This window comes from Pongo pygmaeus, chromosome 12 (genome assembly GCF_028885625.2).
Source record: "Pongo pygmaeus isolate AG05252 chromosome 12, NHGRI_mPonPyg2-v2.0_pri, whole genome shotgun sequence".
Classification (NCBI taxonomy): Eukaryota; Metazoa; Chordata; class Mammalia; order Primates; family Hominidae; genus Pongo; species Pongo pygmaeus.
The window spans coordinates 36709919-36728465 of NC_072385.2; the positions used below are offsets into that span (position 1 = coordinate 36709919).

At 44.4% G+C, this 18547-nt stretch overlaps 1 long non-coding RNA gene across 1 annotated transcript; it reads right to left on the bottom strand.

The window, feature by feature from the left end:
- Nucleotides 1-294: 294 nt before the first annotated feature.
- LOC129030643 (uncharacterized) lies at nucleotides 295-17765 on the bottom strand. The gene is made up of 4 exons (XR_008500719.1): nucleotides 17534-17765; nucleotides 8270-8505; nucleotides 4288-4471; nucleotides 295-1062 (listed from the first exon to the last, which is right to left on the bottom strand). It is a non-coding gene; the product is annotated as an uncharacterized LOC129030643 (long non-coding RNA).
- Between the last annotated feature and the right edge of the window lie 782 nt (nucleotides 17766-18547).

An 18547-nucleotide genomic window follows, 5' to 3' on the forward strand; every position in this document is an offset into this window, starting at 1 on the left:
CACCTTAGACCACCCTACCTCCTTCCTCCAGGACCACCTGAAGACACAAATCTCATCCTGTCATTTCTCTGTTTAGAAGTCCATAGACTACCCCAACAAGAGTTGGGCTCCTTTAGAAAGACACGCGGGGACTTTCACAGCTAGTTGCCTTCCCCTCGCCCACCACCCCCACGTCCACCTCCGTGTCTCCCTGCTGGCGTGGCTTCTCCATTGTTGGTGCACAGCAGGTGGGCGGAGCCCTCCTATGGGGCTGGAAACTTACACAAAATGAATGCAAAACTCCTTATGAAAAAATCACACATGAAATTGAATGTGTATTTACAACAAAAACTTGTAACAAGTTATACATTTTTTAAAGCCTTGGGATACCCAGAAAATAAGAGAACATTTTCATTAATTAACTCTGTGGTACCTCTATGCTACATCCTCTGATAACCTTATTATGTGGCATTGATTTTTATTGCCTTTTCTACAGAGAACAGAAGAGAATGCCATCTTTCCTCTAGCATGGTTGATTGAAAATCCCTTTCATTATTGATGGTTAAGTGAAGTTTCCTTTTTACAACTCACTATTAGTCATGCATGCCGGGAAGCAATCCCTATGTTGGTGGAGATGCGTCAAACGTGCGACCTCACGCGCAGATGAATTCACCATCTATATGGCATGCCACATGCTTGGGCTCCACAGACACAAGCATTCCAGTCAATCTGATTTCACGCAATTCCCATTAAAAACGAAAAGATCTGTATGGTGTGTTTTTAATGGTATCAGCTGCATTTGTTCCAGGTGGTCAATTCGATTTTGTGCAATTCTCATCAGAAAGGAAAAAGACTGCATGATGTGTTTGTAGCAGTATCGACTGTGTTTGTTTCAGGTGGTCAGTGACACCATCTGGTGCTGGGAGGAAGTCCAGCCCAGCAGCAGAGGTGGTGTTCCCAAAGAGAGACAACAGTTGACTGGTAAGCAGCTAGCAGGGGTCTCCTGGCCCTGGAAGAGCTGCCTTGCCTGAGAATGCAGCATGGCCCCAGGCAAGCTCCCTGCTGGAGCCTCTGCTTTCTTACCTGTAAAAAGCAGATGAGGACACTTAGCCGCCAGTGTTCTGTGACGTTCAGTGACAGGGCATATGCACAGCATCTGTCCCAGGGCAGCCCCTTGCTCCTGACAGTCCTCTCTTCAGCCTTCCCCACAGCTGGGGGAATCACAGTGACAAAGGGTCCAGGTGGGCTGTCCTCAACACAGCATTGGCTACGCTCATTCTAGGTCTACCCCCCAACCCACCTGCCTGGCCTTGCTTATCCAGGCTATGTCCCGAGGTACGGCAAAGACAGGACTCTGACAGAGTGTTCCAGCCTTCCCCATTCTCAGCAATATCCCTGCAAGAGAGAAGCCCCTCAATCTAATTTCCAGGGAACCTTCAGCCTTCCACGGAAGTGTTGATAGGCCTCCCAGGGCTTCTGCCTTATGAAATGAAGACAGTAATTCACAAGTTTGACCCAAGTCTTGTGCCACAAATGGGCAAGTCTTGTGCCACAAATGGGCAAATCTTGTGCCACAAATGGGCAAATCAGAAAGCTAAAAAAAAAAAAGAAATCCCTCAACCACCTATCTTGCTAGATTCCAAAAGCCATATATTTGGTGTTAAAAATAATCTTGAGAGATTAGTCCAACTCATTTGGTTTTCAGGTGAATAAACTAATCTATACCTACAACCGAAATTAAACCCCAGTAAGTGTTATTTGTATAGGACCCTGTGCTTCTTTGGGGACAATTATTATTTGCTACAAAGATCAATTAGTTTCAAATCTCCCATATAATAACTATGCATGTAATAGGAACCTTCTAGAGAAATGTCTGAGCCCAACAGGTGGCTTGAGCATACCAGGCCCTCAGGCAGGTCAGCAGGGGACTTATTTTGGCTTTGTGGGTGTGGCTGCCACTTGCCACAAGACCTTGAGAACTCGTCAAGTTCCCTAGCAGGGCAGTCACCCTGTCTACCTGTTTCTGACACACCCAAGAACAGGAGCCTAGAATATGGACAAAAGTAATTCACTATTGGAAAAGACACTGGGAAAAAGAGAAATGCCTGTGGTGAAGACCCAGCATAAGATTCCACCGAGTGATGAGGGGCTCAGGCCAGATGTCCCCAGCACCAGGTGGCAATCTGGTTTGGCCTCAGTGGCAGATACAGTCACATGAGGCAGAAGTGGCAGCATCCTTGCCAGGGGCCCTATCTGGTGTCTTTGCAAGAAAAATGGGCAAAGGAGACTTCAGAAACATCTTGGTGGAGTCTCTTCCTATCTAATCCAGCCCCAGAGCTGGGAAAAGGCCCCACAAGCAGGCTGCACAAAGGTTGGAGGAATGTGGCCTGTTAAGCTTTGGAGTAAACCCAGTTCCTGGATTGGTCAGGGTCTGGAGGGTTTGGGCCCCTTTCCTATAAGTGGAGTGAAGGGAGGGTGATGGGTGGTGGCTGGTGTGTGTTGAGTCTTCCAGGACAGAATCCTCCAAACCTGCCTGCTATGGCTTGCCCTCGCAGGTGTAAGCCACCACTTCCCACTGGCCTGCCCTCCAGCCTCGGCCTTCCTCTCTGTGCATAAGCCCCTGTTTCCTCTCCCAGGCAGAGAAGGCTTAGTTCTTACTGATTTCTGCCTTTTCATCCTCCTGCCTTGTTTAAACAAGGATGGTTCTCCATCCCATCAATCCAGAGAAAGTCCTGCACTAATTATTGGAGCAGTGAAATAGGGCAGTAAGGACCTCAGGGGGTATAAAATATTGGCCCTATTCTTTAGGAGCTTTATTGGGGTCAAAGATTTTAAATAACAACGCCGGGGGTAAGGCTGAGTCACATGTGTGGTGAAATAGCTTTGCCACACTAGCCCCCAGAGCCATTCCACAAGGACAATCCACGATTTGCAGGAGGGCAGCTCCATCTGGTTGAAAGCATTGAACCAGGAGGCAGAAGACGCAGACACTAATGAGGCTGCTCGGCTGGTCATGTGGGCAGGGGTGAGTCACCCTGCCCAGTCATCTCACCTGCAGCCTGCAGGAGTCTCTGCTGTGGGGAATACTGGTCTGGGTGGTCAAGAGGCCTGAGAGCTGTTCCTTGCTCACTACCAACAGTAGCATGCTGTATGCTTCCTTAGCCTGCATCTCCATAAAATCATAGTGTGATGGTTTGTAAGGCTTTCCAGCTCCAGAACTCTAGGACCTTTGAATGAGGTAATGGATAGGAAAGCTCTAAACCATTGCATGCTTGCAGGGCTTTATTGTGTTATTACCACTTCTGGCAATAAAGATTCCATAAAGGAATTAGAATTTGAATTTGGCCTTGAAGGAAGGAAGAGTAGAGCTTGGATGATGGTACAGTGTGCAAGGAGCATGATGCATAAGCTGGGAAAAGCGAGGAGGAAAAGGAGAGGGGGCAAGCAGAGACTCTGGCTAGGGACAGACTGGTGGAACTTAGATGGCCATGATGGGAGACTCAGGGTCATTCATCCATGCATCCTCTGGGGACAGGGGCTCAGGTAGGCGGCAACATCCTGGAAATACCTTGGGGGCCTGAGCTAAGGCCGCACAGGCCCCATCTCCTGTGACTATGCCCTTCCCACAAGCCCGTGAGCACCACAGCCTGCCCTCACTGTGAAAGGAACCAGAAAGGAGGCTGAAATCCAGCACCACCCCCCCTTCCGAAAGGAAGTCTGTCAAGGGATTGCGATTTTTTGGTTGGCTGTACTGGAGAGTCTTATCCTCCTGTTGAGCTCTGATCTAAGTATGCCTAAGGCTCCTTCTTTCTGGGGCTTTGGAAACCCCTTCTTTGAACAGGGAGCTGGCCATGGCATAAATGGTGACTTTTATGAAAGTCAATTTTTAAGTCTTTGGCACACAACACTGAACACTTCATAGGCCTCATTGGCACTAAGGAAGTCACAGACTGCAGAGCTAACATTGCATTTGAAGTTGTCTCTGCAAGCGGAAGCTGTCTTTGGCGTGGGAGCTAGCCACGTTTAATTATCATTCACAGACACTCCTCAACACTGTTCCTGGATGCCTCAGCTATTATTCTGGTGGCTTCTAAAATAAAGTCTGGTGATTATTTTGTGTGAGTGTGTGGATGGCCTGCAAGGCACCTGTCTTGTTTTTGCGGCATTGGTTTATCTAAAGAAAATTGCAGAGCTCAACAGGAAGGGAAAGTCTCTTCTCTCCTGGAGCCAAGAGGATCCTTGGTGGAGAGAAACAATAGGGACTGTGTTTGGGTGAGTCTGGTGCATCTTTGGGCCAGCGCCACTCACCTTGTATCATCCCTGCACAGGGCCCAGTCTTTAGGGTGTCATCCCTGGAAAGGAAACACCATCACTGTCACTCTTCTCAAGATTTTTCAGGCCTCATGTGCTCATCCTCCTGGGGCTGAGCTGTGCAAGCTGCAGATGGCCTTGTCCGGAATTGCTCGGGGAACACACACACAGTTTCTGCCTGCTGGGGAAGAGAGAGGCAGGATCCGAATGGACTCAGCCTCTTTAGGCCACCTCTCCCTGATATCTGCCCACAGTTGAAGCTGGCCTTGCACAAAGGGGCCACCAGTCTCAGCTGGTGACACAGTAGACTAAGTGGGTGAGAGTCAGCACACACAGGAGTAAAAATAGGAAGAAGTGCATTTCTAACCAGGGCGACTTGCTATACCCGGATGCAAATGATCATATACTGATGCTGCTGGGGTTATCAAAGCAGAGAGAGAGGCAGACTTCAGACACCAGCACCAAGCTCCCTCCTCCCCAAGGACAGTAGTTTAAAAAACATTTCTCATGATGTCATCCTCATTTAAAACCAGCGTAGAGACACAGCGAAAATGGTTTCAACAAAAAACACAACATGATGGTGGAAAACAAGAGTTCTGAGTCTCAGTAACACAGCTCCTGCTCCCTCCAAATTGGGGACTAACAAGAAAATGCAAGAGGAGGAAAAGAGCCCCAAGAGCAGCACAGAACTCTGTCTGTCACTTGGCATCATGCAGCTGGGTAAGAGAATCTGAGACCTTGTCATTAGAGACATGCCGAATTCTTAAGCTGGGTAAAACCTAAATCCTGTAAGAATGGTCTCAGAAGGGGTCGTGGTGTGTGCAAGCCTCATTATGAAATAGCCAAACCCTGCCAGTTTTATGAGCATTTATTTGCTAACTTGGGGGAAGTAAGAAAAGCAGATCTCTGTGAGTGTTTCATAGGATCCCAGTGCCAGGAAAAGCCTTCAACATGCCATGTCATCTGTCCCTCTGCCAGGGCCTTCAGCCACTGCCAGAGCAAGGGACCAACTGCCACTCAGAGGCCAAACCCTTCCCTGCCTCCCTCTGCCTGCCTCCCACTCTGTGCACTGCTCCCACACTGGAAATTTCTACCCTCTGAAAAATCCGATTAAGTTGTATCCAGCCAGCCATTGCCAAAGTGAAAGCATATCGCCTGGGAGGAAGTGAATGAATGAATCCATTGGAAGCCACCAATGCACAGGCACAAGTCAGTTTGTTGGAAAGGCTGGGCTTGGAATGGGGAGTACAGGGCTGCCCTGGGGCCCTGGACTGGGAATGGGAAGCTGCTGACTAGAGGAGGAAGGGAAAGGCCTGGCACTGACACCAACAGTGCCAGAGTGGGTGCACAGGATGCTAGTGACAGCTGGGACTGGGCGCTGCTAATAAGGAAGAGAAGAATGTGCTGAAAACAGACTCACTTACTTTACAATTTTGCCTAGAGCCAGGCCTGCATTTAACTTTCCCAGAAGTGAACCTGTCAGCAAACCAGGGAAGGGCAGTTTGTAATTTGCTGGGGTTTGCAAAAGCCCAGGTGGCTGCGGCTAGACCTTTTGCCCTGCACATCACCTTCCCTCTCAGATGCTTGGGTGGGACCCTCAATTGGAGCAGCCGAGAGCCCCAGGTTTCTGACTCAAAGTTAGGAAGGACCATTTCAGCCAGAATTCCACCGTCTCGGCTGTCTGAGCAATTCAGCACATTCCTGAAGATCTAAAGGCCTCTGTAGTTACCACCTTTTAGGACTTGCTTAGACCTCAGTGGGCCTTTTGCTGTTTAGAATTCTACTGATTTATTTCTTTATGTTTTTTTTAAATTTTTTTTTTTTTTTTTTAGAGGAAGGGAAGAAGCCATCTGTCAGTAGCTCATGCTACAAGCAGGGGAGGCTGGGCTCCTTCTTGCTCTCTTAGAACTCCCTCACATGCATTCTCAGCACCCAACCAGAGCCCTGATTTCTTTCTCTTTTTACATAAAGACTTGCCCCCAGGACAGTTTCAAGAAGCTAAAGCAAAACAAATCAAAACCAAAACAAAGCAAAACCAAAAGAAAGCAAAACTCTCCTAAATGTGCAGTGGCCTACCTGAACTCTGGGCCTGACTGTCCCACTTTTGAGCTGTGTGGCACCCTTTAGGCTGGCTAGCCTCTCTGGTTTCATTTCCCTCTTATATAAAATAACCGAGTTCACCAGATGCACTCTAAAGTTTCTCCAGGCGTTGACATTTTTTGATCTCAAGGTCTGGGGAATGCCATCATTTCCGATCACTGACCACTTCCAAATAACAGTGAGGTCTGTCCCCACAGGAACTGAAAAGAACTTCCAGAATTGCGTTGTTCTTTCCGTTCAAAGCACCCAAAGTCTGGAGAGCAACCCGACATGTCTCCTTTAACAGTATACAATTTACATAATCTTTACGAATCTTCTCATCACTGCAATATGAAATCTATAAATATAGTAGCTACTAAGCCACAGTTAGGGAGGAAAGCAGCTGCAGTCCCTCCATGAACACAAAGGAAGGAGAAAAACTAAAAAAAGGAGGTTTAGAAATCCCTCCAGAAGGTTGCTTGCAAAAGGGAAAAAGTACACAAGAAAGTTTTCCTCTAACTTACCTCGAAAACAGACTGGGATGAATGGATGCTTCCCCCACAAGGAAGAGAGGTAGACAGTTTTGGTACAACTTTATCCCTTCATCATGGGAACGGGTGGTATAAGCAGTGCCAACAAACAGGATACCAAGGAGGATGCTCTATGCATTTATTTCTCCCATTCCTGATCTACTAATAGGTTCTGAGTGTGCTTTAGGATACACCGTGCTTATAGCTTAGTTATGTATAAAGTATAAAGACAGACTGCCTGGACTCAATGTGATAAATGTCAGAATATGAGAGGAAAAAAATTGTGTACAAAACAGCAAACCTAAGTTGTGGGGAGTCTTGTCTAATGAGACCAGCAAATGTTTCAGCCAAGACATTGATCAGACCAAGCCTTGATAACAAATGCTGGATCTTAACGGGTCTTCCCTCCAGGAAGAACTAACTCAATCAGAGGAAATAAAAATGGATCACACTTGTTTCTTCTCTCAGTTTTACAGTGTTAACTAGCAGCTCCAGGGATGAGCCTAAAAGAATTCCACACATAGCTGTAACAAAGTAGACAGCACCATGTAACAATTGGGTCTCCATTTCTTATCACTATGGACATGGACATCTTAGACCACAGTGCTATAGGCATTTGCTCCCTAAATTCACTCCTGATGCTCAGAACAGTTTTTGTTGAGGCGACTGCAAACATGGCGGGAACAGCACTGCGGACCGGTCCGTGATTAATGGTGTGAGGCACAGTCCAATTCCTTCATTAACATTTTGAGTTCCAAGGCAGAGGTTTGAAAGTGTTTATAGTCAAAGAAATCCTTCTTCAAACAAAGTCTAATGCAGAAACCCAGTACATCAAACAGAAGAGTGAAGGCGCCCTGTTTGAGGGGATCATGATGAAAAAGATGGGGATGGGATGGAGGGGTGGGGAGCTCTACTTAAAATGGGTTGCTTCCCTAGGGGCACCTCGGCAGCCCCTGAGATTCTAAGGAACAGTTTAAGAACCTCTGATAGGAGGGGTTTATCACATTCTGTGCACGATGCTTTGGAATGTTAACTAAAAATATCACAAATTTATAAATTGTGAGAGGAGAGGAGATTTTATTTCTTGTAAAGGGTTACAGCCTGCAAGGTGGCCATCCTGCAGACTCAGAAGTGTGCCTCTGACCAAGACCGGAGTCAGGCACTTCGAAGGAGGAGGGGCTGGGACAGAAGCTTCATGCTGGACAGGGTGGCTAAACATACATATTCAACAGGTTACAGGAAGAACTACGAATATTCATGAAGGTAGTCCCGACACATGCATATTGAACAAACATGCATGTAACATACAACCCAGGTTCATTTTGAGGTGGAGATTTAACATTTAAATGTATTAAAATTAGGCTCCATACCTCAAAAGGTCTTTTCAGGACATGAAGGCAGATGAATGTACTTTCTGCAAACCAGCCAGAACCAGTCCATGGCCGGTGGTCTCTTATCAGGAGAAAGTTACTGGAGTCAGTCTCTCATCCAATCAAAGCTATAGTTATGGCTGGTGGAACAGGGGTCACTTACTCAGCGTCCGTGAGCTGGGTGAGTTGTAATTGTTTTAATCTTGCTTATCTTGAGGGCAGTGCTTGTTTAGCTGCTGGAGAAAAGGAAAAACCTTGTGGCAGTTAGAACCTAGTTTATTCTTTAAGTGTTGTGTGTGTGGTGTGTATGACTTAACCCTTGGCTTGACATGGCCTTAGGTCTTGTTTATAATTTGGTGTCTTATGGCCACAAAGAGTTCATTCTGTCGGTCTTATGATCTCTATTCTAACATTAATGCTGGTCGGTTTTTGTGTCTAAAGAGAAAAAAGGTGGGGGTATAACAAGGTATATTTGACCTCCTGTCCCTTCATGGCTGGGAACTCAGTTTTAAGGTTTTCCTGGGATCCCTTTGGCCACAAGGGGATCCATTTTGTTGGTGGAGGAGCTTAGCATCTTATTTTTAGTTTACAGGAGGGAGCAAAAAATCCTGATACTGGCTTTGACTTGCTTTTGTTGGAAAGCTGAGAACCAACCAGGCTATTTTTTGTTACTTAATAAAGCCACTGGAACATACATACACATACACATACAAAAGCAACATTTTAAAGACATGTCACAGATGGACTTCAGTTGGAGTCCCCGTAAAACTCATTTGAATTTGTATTAAGCCCAACTTGGAGGAAGGGTAGGGATGCAATTATAATGCAGTGATAGGCCAACACTGGCTCACACCAGTGGATGAGAACATCTTGTTAAATTTCCAGGAATTTTCCAAGGTGATTTTTAAACACAGCCATTATTAAAAATTAAACTCTGTATCCAGCAATTGCACTCTTTGGTATTTACCCAAATGAGTTGAAAACTGATGTCCACATAACAACTTATAATACGCACAGATGTTTATAGTAGCTTCATTTATAAATGCCAAAATCTGGAAGTAACCACAATGTAGGTGAATGGATACATAAATTGTGGTACATCCAGGCAGTGAAATAGTATTCAGCATTAAGGAAAAATGAGCTACCAAGCCATAAAAAGACATGGAGGAATATTAAGTGTATATTACTAAGTGAAAGAAAAAGCCAGCCGGGTGTGTTGACTCACGCCTGTAATCCCAGCACTTTGGGAGACTGGGGCAGGCGGATCACGAGGTCAAGAGATCAAGACCATCCTGGCCAACATGGTGAAACCCCGTCTCCACTGAAAATACAAAAATTAGCCGGGCATGGTGGCGCATGCCTGTAGTCCCAGCTACAGCTACTCAGGAGGCTGAGGCAGGAGAATCACTTGAACCAGAAGGCAGAGGTCGCAGTGAGCGGAGTTCCTGCCATTGCACTCCAGCCTGGCTACAGAGTGAGACTCCATTAAAAAGAGAAAGAAAGAAAGAGAGAGAGAGAGAGAAGGAAGGAAGGAAGGAAAGGAGGAAAGGAGGAAAGGAGGAAAGAAGGAAGGAAAGAAGGAAAGAAGGAAACAAGGAAAGAAAGAAAGGGAAAGAAAGAAAGAGAGACAGAGAAAGAAAGAAAGAAAGAAAGAGCCAATCTAAAAAGACTACAAACTATATGATGGTAACTATATGACCTTCTGAAAGAAGAAAAATTATAGAGATAATTAAAAGATCAGTGGTTCCCAGGATTTGGGGGAGGAAGGAATGAAAAGGCAGAGCACAGACTTTTAGGGTGGTGAAACTATCCTCTATGGTACTATAATGGTGGATACATATCATTATATATTTATCAAAACCCATAAAATGTACAAGACCAAGAGTGAACACTAATATAAACTATGGACTTTGGATGATAATCATGAGTCCGTGTAGGTTTATCAGTTGTAACAAATGTATTGCATGGTGTGGGATATTGATAGTGGGGTAGAAGGAGCTGTGGGAGAAGATGCAGGGGATATATGGGAACTCTGCACTTTCTGCTCAGTTTCGCTGTGAACCTAAAACTGTTCTAAAAAATAAAGTCTATTAAAAAATAAACTGGATAAGATTTAATTAAATAAATTATATTAAAAGAAGAGGTAATTGATATTCAAAATGGATGACCTCCTGTTTTATGATATATTACTATTATCTATACTCTTATTTCTATCTATTGTATCTGTATAAAGGAGTTATTATACAGTGGTGTACATCCATGTAACTCTTCCCAACTCCGTGTTAAGTGACCTCAATTTGGTAGCTTGAAATCAACTTGGCCATAGCTGGTAGTGTTTGCAGTATAGAAGTAGGCAACCACTACATAACAGCACTCATCCCCCCCAAGACAGTTGATTATTTTTAAAATTATTATTAACATTTTTCAGAATCAAGGTCTTGCTCTATTGCCCAGGCTGAAGTGCAGTGATGTGATCATAGCTCATTATAACCTCGAACTCTTGGGCTCAAGCAATCCTCCTGCCCCAGCCCCTGAAGTATCTAAGATTACAGGTACACATTACAACATCCATTTTGTTGTTGTTGTTGTTTTGTACAGACACGGTCCCACTATGTTGCCCACACTGGTCTTGGCCTCCCAAAGCGTTAGAGGTATGAGCTGACAAGCCCAGCCCAGAGCTGGTTATTGAACATCTGTGGCACACCACTAATATTGGGTACAGTTGTTGGACTCATGTTTAGGATAGGTAACATATATATACCTGAGAATGTCAATCAAAATAGGGCTTTTGGAAACATTATGGAAGCATAGATCTTCACATATGATTAATTTAAGGTTTACTCTGAAGTCATCCAGAGACCTCTTTAGAATGGTTCCAAGAATTCCCTTTCGAAAGCCAGGAACTCCAACCAATCTAAAGAATTAAATCACTCAAATTTGAAGAAGACAAATATGCCTCAGGAGCAGCTTTCTTGCTATCGAAATCACTCAGATCATGTTCTGAGTGATAGATCCTAATTGCTGAACTGTTTACTGTAATTAAGTCTATCAGCATGGTTTTCTTCTGATGAAAATAAAGTTTGGTATATTATGTCTTTTGCAAAAGGTGTCTCTTATCTCCTTTAACTTGTAAATCTATGAGTCAGTAAGACTTCTCTTCAAACCCTGATTTTTCTTCCCTCCTCATGGATATAAAGAACTTAAAAAAATCAAATTAATATTGCCCACAAGAAAGAAGTTGGTTGCAAGCACCATTATTTTATGCAAACACTATTGTATCCTGCTATATCTCATCAGGAATATTTGTGTGTCTGAGGAACGTGTAGAACTTTTACCAGCCTTTGTTTCCATCGATGAAGTATGCAAGTTTGAAATAGATTCCAATCTGTCAATGCTTCTTTTGAGTCTATATTGTGGCGCTACTGTACAAACCAAACATGGAGGAACAGTTTTGATATAGAGGCAATCTCACTTGTAATTGGTGTTAGCACAACTGTTTGCTTTTAGCCCAACGACTCTCAGCACTGCCTGCCTGTTAGCATCAGTGGATAGGGGAAGGAGAGCTTTAAAAAACAATACTGAAACTCAGGTCCCAACACCAGGGATTCTGACTTAATTGGTCTTAAGAGGGTTGAGGGGATCAATAAGTTGTGAAAGCATTCCAGGTGATTCTAATATATAGCTACGACGAAGACCTATTATTTGAACCTACATAAAAATCATTTGACGCAGTTGATGTGAATTTGTTATTTGTTGACCTGAGACATAGGGGAACAAGTCAAGTCAAATAAAAAACAGATGAATCATCTTTGATTATGGCATGATTTCAGTGTCTTTTGGTTAGTTTAAAAAAATGGTGCTTCAGCATCAATAATATCACATAAAATCACCCTCTCTGTTGGGCAACTTCTAATGTTAAAAGGTAAGTCCTATAAAGTCAGTTCAGTTATATCCCACTGAGGGTCCACTCTGCAGCCAGTGAGCGAGCGGTGGAAGGCACTGGCACCACCATATTCCAGGCTGCTTTGTGGTTAGGCTTCATTCTGCTTCCTCTCCTGGCACTGCCTTGCATCTGACCCATTTTCTAAGCCAGATCTCTCAGTCTCCTGCCAATTCTGTGAGCCTCATATCCTTGTGAAAAAATTCTTCCCGTCACCCCCCTCCCTTCTTTTTGCTTAAAATAGTCAGAAGCACTTTTTGTTCCTTGCAAGAGAAAGATTCCTAGCTGATACTTTGTCATAGCCCTAAAGGAAACAGAAACCAGTGACCAGTTTTCACAAAGAAACATTTCTGAACCTAAGAACATAAAAATTCAAGAAGAAAATAGTTGGGAGACTTGCCCTGCAAAAAAATAAAAGTTGCAAAATATACGGAAAAAGGAAATAGAACAGAACAGAGCATCTGAAAGCAGGCTCAGGCATATGGAGGCTCGGGCTATAACAGAGACGGCGTGATACACTGCAGAAAGGACAGGTTACTCAGCAAGCGGTGCTTGGAAAATTAATGCTCAGTGCGAGAGAAAATACATTACTTTCTGAGGTATGAAAAATCTAAATGCAAAATCAAAACTTTAAAACAGCTGGAAGAAAACATAGGCCGGGTGCAGTCGCTCACACCTGTAATCCCAGCACTTTGGGAGGCCGAGGTGGGCGGATCACTTAAGGTCAGGAGTTTGAGACCAGCCTGGCCAACATAGTAAAGCACTGTCTCTACTAAAAATATAAAAATTAGCCAGTGTGGTGGTGAGCAGCTGTAGTCCTAGCTACTCGGGAGGCTGAGGCAGAATTGCTTGAAACCGGCAGGCAGAGGTTGCAGTGAGCCAAGATCGTGCCACTGACCTCCAGCCTGGCTACAGAGCAAGACTCTGTTTCAAAAAAAAAAAAAAAAAAAAAATCTCTTTATGCCATATAAATGTACCCAAAACTGAAAGGGAAAGACTGATGTATTTGACTACAACTAGGTGAACTTCATTTATTTATTCATTTTTATTTTTAGAGACTGAGTCTTGCTCTGTCGCCCAGGCTGGAGTGCAGTGATGTGACGGCAGCTCACTGCAGCCTCAAACCCTTGGGCTCAAGGGATTCTCCTGCCTCAGCCTCCTAAGTAGCTATGACTACAGGAGTGCCCCACCATGCCATGCTAATGTTGTATTTTTTATTATTTATTTATTTATTTATTTATTTTTTGTAGAGACAGGGTCTCTCTTTGTTGCCCAGGCTGGTCTCAAATTCCTGGGTTTAAGTAATCCTCCTGCCTTGGCTTCCCAAAGTGCTGGGATTACAGGCATGAGCCACTGCACCTGGCCCCAGAATTTTTTATATGAAAAGCCACCATAAACAAAGTGAATAGGCAAGTCACCAGTTAAAAAAAGATTTGCAATTTAGATAACCAGAAAAGGATTAGAACCTAGTATGTGTAAAAAATTCATACAAATCAGTAAGCTGTAAACAGGCCAATAGAAAAAATGAGCAAGGGATATAAATGGATAAAACACAGAAAAGAAAAACTGAATAGCCTATATATATGAAAACATGACTATTCACTAGTAATAAGAAAAATGAGTTATTTTAGTTTATACTCAAAAATATTGACGAAGATGTAGAGAAAAGAGAACTCACAAACTGCTGGCAGAAGCGTGAACTGGCTCAAGACTTTGAAAGACAATTTGGCAATAGTTGGTTAAGGGGAAGATGAGTATGTATCGTCTACCCAAGCAGTGTTGCTTTCATGGTTCATGCTAGAGAAACTCACACTTGGCCATGATGGCACATGTATAAAAGTGCTCATTGTAGCATTGCTTATATCAGAAGAAAAGGCAAAAATCAAAATGTCTATTAACAGTAAATGGGTAAATTATAGTATATTTATACAGTAGAATACTATACTTATTACACAGGATTAAAAGTTAATTAACTGAAGCAGCATACTTCATCATGAATGAATGTCAAAAACAATGTCAAGTGGGAGAAAAGCAAGTTGCAAAATTATATCAGTTAAACCAATTATTTAAAATTGGTATATTATGTCTTTTGCAAAAGGAGTCTCTTATCTCCTTTAACTCGTAAATCTATGAATCAGTAAGACTTCTCTTCAAAATGTGACTTTTTTCCCCTCCTCATGGATATAAAGAACTTTAAAAAAATCAAATTAATATTGCCCACAAGAGAGAAGCTTATTGCAAGCACCATTATTTTATGCAAACACTATTATATCCTGCTATATTTCATCAAGAATATTTGTGTGTCTGAGGAATGTGTCAATATTATCTATAGGAAAAGTATAAAAACATAATCAAGAAGAATATTCACTAACCTCTGCGTAGTTAGTTCTTAGTGAGGGAAGGAAGGGAATGACATCAGGAAGCCAAAGGCAATTCGATTGCATCTGTAGTTTCCATTCCTTAAAAAATATCTGAACCTAATTTACTAAATCTGGGTAATGGTATGATGAGAGTATATTATTTTCTGTACTCATTTGTCCTATTTTAAATATTTTTATTAAGTGTCCCAACCTGACTTTTTCTCCTTTCAACTAAGATACTGAAAGGCTTTTTGCCCCAGAACTACTTTTGAAAGGCTTTTTTCAAAAAAAGATACCAAAAGGCTTTTTGACCCAGAGATACTTTTGAAAGGCTTCTTTAGGCCAGGTGCAGTGGCTCATGCCTGTAATCCCAACACTTTGGGAGGCTGAGGCGGGCAGATCACTTGAGGTCAGGGGCTCGAGACCAGCCTGGCCAACATGGTGAAACTCCATCTCTACTAAAAACACGAAAAGTAGCCAGGCATGGTGGTGGGCGCCTATAATCCCAGCTAATTGGGGAGCCTGAGGCAGGAGAATTGCTTGAACCAGGGAGGCGAAGGTTGCAGTGAGCAGAGATTGCACCATTGCACTCTAGCCTGGGCAGCAGAGTGAGACTCTATCTTAGAAAAAAAAAAAGAGAAGTAGAAATTCTGAGATGGAAAAGCTTTTTGCCCCAGAGCTTATGCTTTCACACGTCACTATTGTAGCTCCCAGCCCTGTGGGGTTTCACTCTAGGTGTTATCACTTGCTTTGATTATAAGACTCTAGACCACAGCCCTGGGTGAACCCTGGCTCATCTGGCATGAAGACAGAAGACCATTACACAATTGCCAGCCTCTTCTTTTTACTCATCCTCGTAGTCAAGAAATACGTGTATGTGTCCACTGCAGCCTGTGTTTGCTCTGCCTCCTCTCTTCCCACCACACTCCCAGCTTGATGTTTGCCAGCTCATGCTTGTGCCAGTTGTTGGCACTTACTCTTTGGGGAGTGTACAGCTGACCTTACTGCCTCTGGCTCCTCCTTCCTGTGCTCTTGCTCTTCTATCCACCAACTTTATTAATACTCTGTTTTATGACCCAGGTTACCGAGGAGACCTCAAATCAGGGTGGAGAAGGTACGTCTGCATTCCATGCTCTCCCTCCCCAACCTCTCCTCTGCAGGTCCATAGTCACCTATTCATGATGCTCCTCAGACATGGCCATCCAGGCATTGCCCACCTCTCGTTGTTGTGAAATACACTCAATTGCTATCTATTGATACCTATTTTTATATTTTACTACAGTGGCAATAAAAAATTATTTGGGGGAGGATAGGTAGAAGAAATAGCTTTATTAAAAGAAAAATAAAGAGCACAGATTTTGCTGCATACATTTCCAAATTCTTCATTACAGTTTTTTTTTTCTTCACGAAGATTGGATTGTACTGCATATGGCACTTTGAAACCTGCCTTTTCCCTTTATAATTTATCCTGGGCATATTTTTTTTCAGATCAATGATGTTTTTCTTTTTCTTTTCTTTTTGTTTTGTTTTGTTTTGAGATAGGGTCTTACTCTGTCACCCAGGCTGAGTGCAGTGGCCTCATCTCGGCTCACTGCAACCTCAACCTCCTGGGCTCAAGGAGTCCTCCTGCCTTAGCCTCCCAAGTAGCTAGGACCACAGATGCGTACCACCACACTCAGCTAATTTTTTTTTTTTTTTTTTTGTAGAGACAGGATTTTGCCACATTGCCCAGGCTGGTCTCAAACACCTGGGCTCAAGCAGTCACCCTGCCTTGGCCTCCCAAAGTGCTGGGATTCCAGGAGGCCAATGACCTCAAGCTCCTCTATTCCCAGCAGCACTTCTCAGCTCCTGGCAGGAACATATATTCATGTATAAGCATGAAAAGGGGGGTCCTCAACTCTGCCAAGGGTGGGAGTAGGGAGCCATGGTAGACTCCCTCATGAACACACCCAGAGATGATCAGAAGGCTACATATTTGTGCCTTTGGCCTTCAAGATACCTTTTAGAAGACAATTATTATATTTTCTTGAGTGTGAGTGGAGATAGGGTGGGAGGAGAAGCTTCCAGGACCCTGCCCCACGGCAGACCGGCCTCTGCCCTGTGGATCCCAGGACCCTGCCCCACAGCAGGCTGCCCTCTGCCCTGTGCATCCCAAGCACTTTCTCTGCACTGCCTGGTGTTGCAGAAGCCCGCCTCGCCATGGACACCGTGGAAATGAACAGGCTTGCTGAGTGACTGGCATTTGCAAAGCTTTCACAAAAACACTAAACACCATGATTTCCTCAAGATGTTCTGGAGCCCTCTTCGACTGGGACCTCTCTGTTGTGGGGTGCTCAATCTCCCCAGGCTCAGGCTGCCCCAGGGGCTGGGCCACGCAGCCCCTATTGTCACCCTCACTACCCAGGCCTCTAGCCTGTACCCTTCCCCTCCCTACACTGCCCACAGCCAGCTCTCATCAAGCAACTGCTTCTCCAAGTGCTTGTGACTAAACCCCAAAGAGGCCTGGAAAGAGGATGTTGGAAACAAGCAGGGGGTGCACTTTGGGGGAGGCGAGGCCTGGGAAGCCGGCACACTTCTATGTGAGTGGAGGCTGTTGGCTGATTGGCCACTTGACCTTTGACCTGAGCCCCAGGGAAAGTGCACCCTCCTCTCTTTCATTTTGTTTATGGCTTCATACAAGCTTCCCATTTATGTGAACATTCTGACAGAAGAGGGCTCTCATTTGGCTAGGTCTTGAAAGCAGAGAATTCTGTTCCTTCTACGGGACCAGCAGCCTCTCTTGCAGGCCTTTGGCTCTGCCTGGGAGGCAGGTGGGCTGCCAAGGCTTCCTAGCTGGGCTTTTCTGCTTTAGATAAGCTGAGATATTTGTGTATGAAACCTTCTGAGATGTGACTCTGTGAAATGCATGCTGTGCCACACCCCTTTTATCATTTTTCATTGAGAGCAGAGTTTTGCTAAACTTACCATGTGATGGATATTTCTCCGTTTTGATATTGCACAGAATGAAGAACATAGCAGACAGATGAAGTAGGCCTGGTGGTGCCCTGAGCAGAACAAATCCTAAAGCCAGGTTAGACTAGCTGTGCGCTGTTTCCCTCGTGTCTAGATTTCTGAAGGATGAGTCTTTTGATTTGTTTCTAACCTGCTTAAAAGAGATGGGGAGGCGGAGGAAGCAAGGAGCCGAGGTGCAGCGGGATGCCTCCCAGGATGAATAATGGCAACAAGAAACAAAGTTCTTAAAGCCCAGATGATAAAGGCCTCAGTCTGGGTGTGAATGAACTTGGCTTGACTTCTTTGCTGCCGTCTTATGAACCGGAAGGAGACAGCTTAGATAGAGCAAGCCTGCTCCTCCTTCCAGAAGCGCGAGGGTCCTGTGGCGGTTTTTGCTTCAAACACCGCAGAACACAGAGCAAACCCCATGACGCCGTCCTTCAACTAAACAGCCCAAAGCAGCAAACTAGAGGTTTCCATTTTTAGATTGCAAGGGGAACAACTGAGCTTTCATGAGTTGGAATTTGCTAACGTAAATTGAGCCTTTGTAAGAGGGCTGAAATTGACCCTGGAGACGGAAAGCACAGGAAATATTTGCTGTGGTCGGTGGGAGAGGACGCTCCGCAGACAAAGCCGCCTGCTTCTCCAGTCAGGCCTGCCTCCTCTCTAGGCAAATATTGGAGGATGACTTTTTTATTTGCAGAGAGGATTTGGCTAATTTTGTTTTATTTGTGTACCTTACATTCATGGAGCACTCTGCACAGTCTGTTGGATAATCTCTAATTATTCCTTTCCTCTTCACACCTGTGAGGCTGATGCTCAGCATATTTCAGAGGAAGCTGGCACCAGGGATGAGGGAATCTGCCCAAGCATGAGTCACCTGGAATATTAAACCAGAACCGACACACAAACGCTCTGTGCAAAGAGGTCAGCAAAATGAAGGATTCACTGCAATTCATCGTTCTGTGGTCACTGCCAGGCTTTGGG